We start from the raw sequence: 7510 nt of genomic DNA, 5'->3' as shown, positions 1-7510 counted from the left end.
ACCACCTACCCCTACAAGTCTGAAGCTGGAAGTTCAAGTTCATAAAAGTGACCTAGGCATTAGCGACCTTGTCACCCCCTTTGAGTCTGCAGGAGCCTCCAGGTGATGATCTTGGCCCCTCCTGGAAGAAACCACTTATCCATGGCACAAGGAGCCACACAGAGTTTCCTGTGGGTTCCATAGGGAGACAGAACAGAGCCTCTAAATTGCATGCCCCACCATGCTTACTTCTGCTTTACTTATCTATCTCCCCAAGGTGCTCCTGGATTGCTTTGCCTCTGAACTTTTCCTTTCTGACCATGCCCTTTGGAGTCCTCTAATCCATCTCATTCTTGCCTTTCTGGATTGAAAGAATAGAAGAAAGAAGATCAGATCTGGTATGTGAAATTCGGATTCGTTTTTCTGTTCTGAAAAATGGGCATAATAATAATTCCTATCTCATAAGGTAAGGAGGAGAATTAAATGAGATTTAGTAAATGTGGACCTTAATGTTTTCCCAACAAGACCCATGAAGTCAGTTTAACGGGCTGTCATCAAAATTTTCAAAAATGGAATAGAAAATATCCGAGGGCTCTGCTTGTAGGAGGGGCAAGTTTTATTTTGTGAATGTTTTGTTTCAGTTTAGTGTGTGGATGTGCATGTGTATGACCACTGGTAGATGTAAAACGAATATTTTACTGTAAAAAGGTACTGGTAAAAAGTGCAGGAAATATGTGTCATTAACATTTACCTTCAGTCTTGAGGAGATGAGCTCTGAGACTTAGGCAGCCATGACCCTAATGTTGGAAAGATTGGAGCCAGAGATCCAGCCCCATTCCCCTGCCCCCACCAAGAAGCTATGACGCCACACCAAAGGCCCATTCTGCCAGCCCAGGGACTTAATTCTGTTCACAAATATTTTTGTTAGGGACACCTGGGTGGCTCAGTCATTGGGTATCTGCCTTCAGCTCAAGTCACGATCCCAGGGTCCTGGGATCGAGCCCTTCATTGGGCTTTCTGCTCTGTGGGAAGCCTCCTTCTCCCTCTCCCACTCCCCCTGGTTGTGTTCCCTCTCTTGCTGTCTCTCTGTCAAATAAATAAATAAAATCTTAAAAAAGAACAAACAAAAAAATAAAAAACCTCAAATATTTTTGTTAGGCTTACATGGAATTTATAAAAGCAAAATTTGAATTCATTACTATTATTTAAAAATCAGGAGATAGGACAGAAAAATCTAGATTCTCAGGGTCTCTGAAAACTTGGGGAGATTTGGTCACATCCAGTATCTTTCCTGTAGTCTCTGTCCTATCTGCATCCTTACTTGTCTCCTACCTGGGCCCTGGAAGCACAGAAGGCTTGTTCCCTGACCCGGAGGCTCGATGTTTATTTTAAAGAATTGCAAAGCTGGCACGTATCCACGAGCTCCTTAACTTCAAACCCTCATTTGCAGAGGGAGGAAAGAAGCCAGTGAAGAAGGAGGTGACTTACCCAAGGTCACATAGATCACCAGTGATACAGCTGGGAACGGTACCCGAGTCTCCTGGGTCCGTCTTCCCTTGGAGCCCTTGGGAGCAGGCAACTGCCACCCTCATAAAAACGGAGGCTTTCTTAAGAGATGCGTCTGGTTCACAAAGGTCAGCGGCCCTCACTTTTTCCATTTGTCTTGGCCACGGCAAGTGTTTACCTTGCAAAAATGAAATGAGAACCAGAGTGGTTCCTGCTTGTCTAACAAGGTATTTACATGCCTCTGAGGGAGGAAGACAGCCAGGCAAAGGCGTTCACCGTGAGCGGGAGCTGGGAGAAGATAAGAATCTCCAGTACCTTCTGGCTCTGTGCTTTACCTTGATTTAGCAGAGGGACGAGGGACGGAGAAAACCAGTTTGCAGGGCGTATCTCGTCAAGCACGGTCACAGACAATGCCCGCGTCAGCATACAACGTCTGCATGTTTCCAGATCACCCAAGAGGGACGGTGCAGGGTGGCTCTCATGGGCCATTCTCAGAGCGGGACGCCACCGGTGCTGCGCCCAGGGCCGGGAACTTGACGGCTGTTTGGGTCATTTTTAATGTTTAATTTTTTTCTTTTTGCTTTATAAAAATAGCCAATAGACACAAAAAGTACAAAGAATAATATAACCAACCTCTATACACCTTACTCAGATTTGACATTTATCAAGATTTTTTTACATATGATTTTTAACTCTTATTTGGTGTATAATGTATATACAGTAAATGCACAGATCTTACATGTGAAGTTTGATGAGTTTCTAAATATGTTGTAAAATAATTTCATACAGAAAGTTGCAAAAGAAAAATAGGAAGAATATCCACATTCTCTTCAAAGAGATCCCCAAATGGCAACAAATTACCACATTTGCTTTATTATACAACATACACACACACACACACACACACACACTTTTTCTGAACCATTTGTTGGCCGATGTGTTTTGCCAAATATTACGCCCATGTAATCATCACTCAAATCAAGTTACAGCATATTTTCAGTACTCCAGAAAGTTCTCTGCTGCTCTTTTCCACTTGTTATTTTTCATTTCTTTTTATTCATTTCATTTTCATTTCAATTCTCAATCTTATTTTTATCACCCTAGACGAGTTTCGCCTGTTCTGGAAACCGATGCACATGGACTCACCCTCCACTTTGTTTTTGCTGAATTATTTTAAAGCAAACCCCAGATCTCATGTTATTTCATCTCTATATAATTTGTAAGTAATTCTGAAAACATTTTCTTACATAATCACAAAGCCAATGAGATTATGTAAAAAGTCTTCCTAACAAGCTGCTGTGATTATCGCCATTTTCCAGGTGAGCATTCAGCTTCAAGAAGGCGGGAGGTCTAGCCCAAGGTCACCCAGCAAGTAGCTGGGTGGGGGTGGGGGGGCAGTCTTCCTCCAGAGCCTGTCCTTACCGTCTGGGCTGTCGGTCCCAGTGGAGGTGCTTGCTGCCTTTGGGAACAGGAAAGTTTGGCACCTCTGCAGACCCTTTCTTTGGCTCCTCCCCCCCCCCCCCCCCAGCACATGGCTGTCCAGAAACGCAGTCCCAGAGACCCTTTGAGCACACCTGCCCGCATACACACTCACTCACACCAGCATGTTTCACAAATGCTACCTGCAGCTTCTGGTTTCCCCTCTTTGGAGACAGAGGAAAGGGACCGCTCAGGCCTCCAGTGGCTACACAGACTGAGAGGCAGATGTGTTTGAAAGCCGCTGAGAGCTCCTCATTCACCGGGACCTAGACATCACCAAGATACTATGTCAGGTTAAATGATCAGAACACAGAAAAGACCCACGCCTCTAATATTTTAGATCACATTTGCAAACAAGTACTCGAAACGCACAGACTCACGTGGGTCAAAAAACAACTAGAACTCGTGACAATCTGTTCTTCCAGCAGACAACTAGGCAGAAACAAATCAGAGTATTTCTGCGCACCGGCCCCAAAACCAAGCACAGAACTCCCCAGGAGCAGACAACTTACAACTTACTGTAAGCCCGAATCAGCTGCTAGTAATCACGCTTCTATTCGATCTCATAAACTGCGGGGTCTGCATAGCCACTAGATATGTCAAAGACTTAAATGTTTTCCTAGATCGAACTCTATACCCTTCTCAAAGGACCTATTGGTAAAAACAGCCTTATTGTTTGTTTCTAAAACAGAGCTGGATGGAGCTATTCAAAGGGATATGAACTTTCAGCAAAATGTATTTACTGGGGTGCCAGGTGGCTCAGGGGGTTAAAGCCTCTGCCTTCGGCTCAGGTCATGATCTCAGGGTCCTGGGATCGAGCCCCGTATGGGGCTCTCTGCTCAGCAGGGCGCCTGCTTCCTCCTCTTTCTCTGCCTCTGCCTACTTGTGATCTCTGTCTGTCAAATAAATGGACAAAAATCTTTAAAAAAATGTATTTAATAATTGCTTAGAAATAGAACCCCCTCTTCCCCCACCATCACCTCCTCTGTTCTCCACATTACGGGCCAGTTGAACATGAGGTTTTCTAGCGGTGTTTCTTTTCTAGGCACAGAGATCAAAACAAGGACTGAGGGTGGGGATGTGGGGGACGGAGGGGGATGGGTGAAGCCGCCTCATCACTCTCTCACAAGAAGTTGCCTGGCTTCTTTGTAACTTGTTTTGCATACCAACTTCTGTACGAGATTGCCTTTGGAAAGCCACTGGCCTCATGGATCTTCTCTATTTCTGGCACTGGACGTGCTAAGGCAGTCACCACGAGGATGTGTAATTACCTACATGGTCGGCGCCCTCGGAACTGGGTCCCTGCAGTTGTAGATTCATGTCTGATGCTCATACCCCTGTCACCCGGTGCTGTTTTCTCTCTCCCCACACTCCCCAGTGACTTCCTGGTGTCCCAGGGGAGTGAAAGTGCGATATTAAATGGGACCTCACAATACATGGAGGCTTGAGAGGTCTTTAAAAGTTCTGTATCTCCTCCTCCTCCTACTTCCCCTTGTCGTCATCATTATTATAAAGATACATGCTGTTTGAAAAATTAGAAAAACACAGAGAAGTAGGAAGAAGACGAGAAAAGCTTTCATCAGCCATTGCCTAAAGGTAAGGTGTATTTTCATTTTCCAAATTTAAAAATGGATTTTAACATAGCTTCGCTCACACAGTATGTGCATCTGTGTACTCTGCTCTTTTTACAACCTTTTCAAATGCAAAGCCTTTTTACTGACTATGTAATATTCTGTTGCAGGATTGGACCGAGATTTCCACCCAAGCAGGAGTTTGTAGGAGTATTTTCTTTCCTGTGAAAATTGCTTTAAACTGTTCCAAACATTTCACCGGAGAACTCACTCTCCTTTCTCTTTCTCTGTCTCTCTCTCAAACAGGAATCAAGGAGCCCTTTGTCTTGCACACAGCCCATGCTCACCACGGCGGAGAAGACAGCCACAAAGAACACCAGCTAAGAACAGACTTACTGTACACTCTAGCACAAGACTCTTCACATGGAGTGTGGCGAGTGCAAGGCTGAGTTCTGTGACCGAGAGAAGTGTTCTCGAATTCTCCCCACCTATTGGTCCTGGAAAACCTCTCCCTCTCGCTTCTCTGCCATAGAGCACATCCTGGGAGCAGGTTCAGCAGCTTACTGCCCACTCCACTCATTAATCCTATGTGTGCTTCAGGCTCTTGGAGCCTTTCCCAAACCTTTAATATCCACTTGCCCCCTCCCCCCCCCCCCAGAAAAGGCCCCTGGCTCTCCCCGAGCCACCAGGAGCCATGTTCTAATATACAGCACTCTGGAATATGTCATGCCAAAAAAGGAACGACCAGAATAGTTGTTTGATGCCATCTCTGCACTGGGCTTTGTGCCAAAGCATTATACGTTTGAGATTTCATTTAATCCCCCCTGGCTGCCTTATGAGGCAGGAATTGTTCTGTCCACTTTGGCAAATGAGGAGAGTGAGCCTCAGACGGAGCTTGAAATATTTGTTTGAGAACTAGGAGCCCACCTTCCTACCTTGGAGCCCCTGCCAGCCTCTCAGCATTTCAGTGGCATGACTTCTGGACGTGGTGTCGCCTCAAGGATCGCTTCCACGCCCCTCCCCACGATTCTGGGCACGGCAAAGGCCGGCAGGACTTGGATCCGCCTGCATCTGGCTAGACCAGCAATGCCTCCTCCCAGGCCTCCTGGACACCAAAGTAGAGAAGCACGGTCACCTCCCCTCCCCCCGAAGACCTCATGATCTCCCCAGAACTTGATGACGTGCAGAGAAATGGGGCAGGAAGAATTCTCTGGAGACAGCGCCTTTTATTTTATTTCATTTCACAAACACAATGAAAAAAAAAAAAAATCCTGCTAATAGGATTGCCAAGTCAGCAGGCCTAGGCAAGCTATTCCAAGGAAATGTAAAGCATCCTGGCACACCTTGAGATGGATGACAAGTCAGGAACAATGACAGGAAACCAGAAATTAATCAGAAGACTTGCCTTTCATTAAAGGGAGAGGGTGGGGAGAGAGTTCAAGAGCAGGGGCACAGCCCTGACAACCCACTCCTGTTGATTTTGTGCTACTGCTCTTGGGCCCCCACAGCTCCTGGGAGCAAAAGAAGCAGCCAAGGTACTCCCCATGCTTCCTGAGTGCTTGCAGCTGTGACATGAGGACGGCCCCCCCCTCCCTGACCGGAAGTGCTTGGCCTGTGAAGGGGGAACTTCCTCTGGGCCAGGTGTGATAAACCCTCTGTGCTCTGGGCTGTGCCCTGGAGCCTCCCTGGGCCCAAAAAGGCCTGTCCTTTGTAATCTTGGCCTAGCACCAGCAGCTCTGACTTGGGGCTGATGGACCAGGACCAGCTTGTGAGTTGCTAGCTGCCATCTCCCGGGTTGGGCTGATCTTGTGTTGATGTTCTGCACATCGTGGACTTCTCTCTCACTCTGCCAGGCAGTGGGCCACCTTATGGGGCCGGGTGAGTGAGGGGGCCGGAGTCAGCGGGCTGGGGCTGAGAAGCACGGCGGACCCTTCCCAGGGCTGCGCTGTGGGTGGGTGTTTCCCTCATGGCTCACCCGGCCCCAGACTCCCTCCCTGGCAGCCAAGTCGAGGAGGGTATTTTCCACCCCCCTTGGGCTCACTGGTGGAAAGAGGCAGTGGAGGGATGCTCAGGTTAGAAAGGGTGTTGGGATTGGAAAGAGATTGCTGTCGGGAAGCCACAGCTAGATTGTTGGTGGGGCCTTGCAAAGTCAACCGGCCCATCTCTGTCTTGCTACTTAATAACACTGAAAGTTGGATGGTTTTGGTTTCACTCAAGAAGAGTACACGCCTCTTAGCATGATGAAAGTAACTGAAGAGGCAATGTGGCAATCCACACGACTGGGCGCCAGACCATAGTGGATGCCCATTGGGTGCATAACAGTGGCTTGAGCAGGGAAAAAGTGCCCACCCGAACACACATTTCCTTCACTTCCTTCCTTTGGCATTTCTTTCTTATGGATTATATCTTGGAACTTTTTCAGGTCGAGGCTGATTTGGCATCAGTTCCCTCCCTACCCCCCATCCCCTTGAACATTTGGGCTCCTGCTCAGACTTCATTTTGAAGTTTCCTGCTAAGGACATCTTTAGGAAAAACTTTCACAGTTAGGCTTTTGAATTTTTCTTCCCCAATGATTCTACATGCTGGGAGGAAGGTACTAAAGCCTTAGTCATTGTGAGAGGCACGTGACATCGTTTATTCCTTCTAGGGCTGAACTTGGCAGGTTGTGACTCGCCCTAGATCACAATCCTAGTTGCAAACTGCCATGCCTCCCTTTAAGTCCGTGCTCAGTCACCCCACCGCCTGGCCTCTCAGCTCTGTCAGTGACTCTGTTGGTAAATGACCATGAGCTTTGAACAAAACCCATTTTACAAATGGGTTTACAAAATCTCTTTTGCACCCATTATCAATGGGTTTGCACAAAACGCTGAGGTTTCATGGACATTTTTATCACGACTTGTCAGCATCTTCTTTCTTAACTTTGTTCCGTTTTTTCACAGAACCACACTTTCTTCTGTACAATGAACTGGGTCTAG

General features: G+C 47.0%; 1 long non-coding RNA gene across 1 annotated transcript; it reads left to right on the top strand.

The window, feature by feature from the left end:
• The first annotated feature begins 2715 nt into the window (after positions 1 to 2715).
• LOC131830645 (uncharacterized) lies at positions 2716 to 5187 on the top strand. Its single transcript, XR_009353257.1, has 2 exons — positions 2716 to 2804; positions 4842 to 5187. It is a non-coding gene; the product is annotated as an uncharacterized LOC131830645 (long non-coding RNA).
• Positions 5188 to 7510: the final 2323 nt, after the last annotated feature.

Source organism: Mustela lutreola, chromosome 4 (genome assembly GCF_030435805.1).
Source record: "Mustela lutreola isolate mMusLut2 chromosome 4, mMusLut2.pri, whole genome shotgun sequence".
Classification (NCBI taxonomy): domain Eukaryota; kingdom Metazoa; phylum Chordata; class Mammalia; order Carnivora; family Mustelidae; genus Mustela; species Mustela lutreola.
Note: the sequence above shows the minus strand (reverse complement) of the source record. Positions and strands in the feature narration are given on the sequence as shown.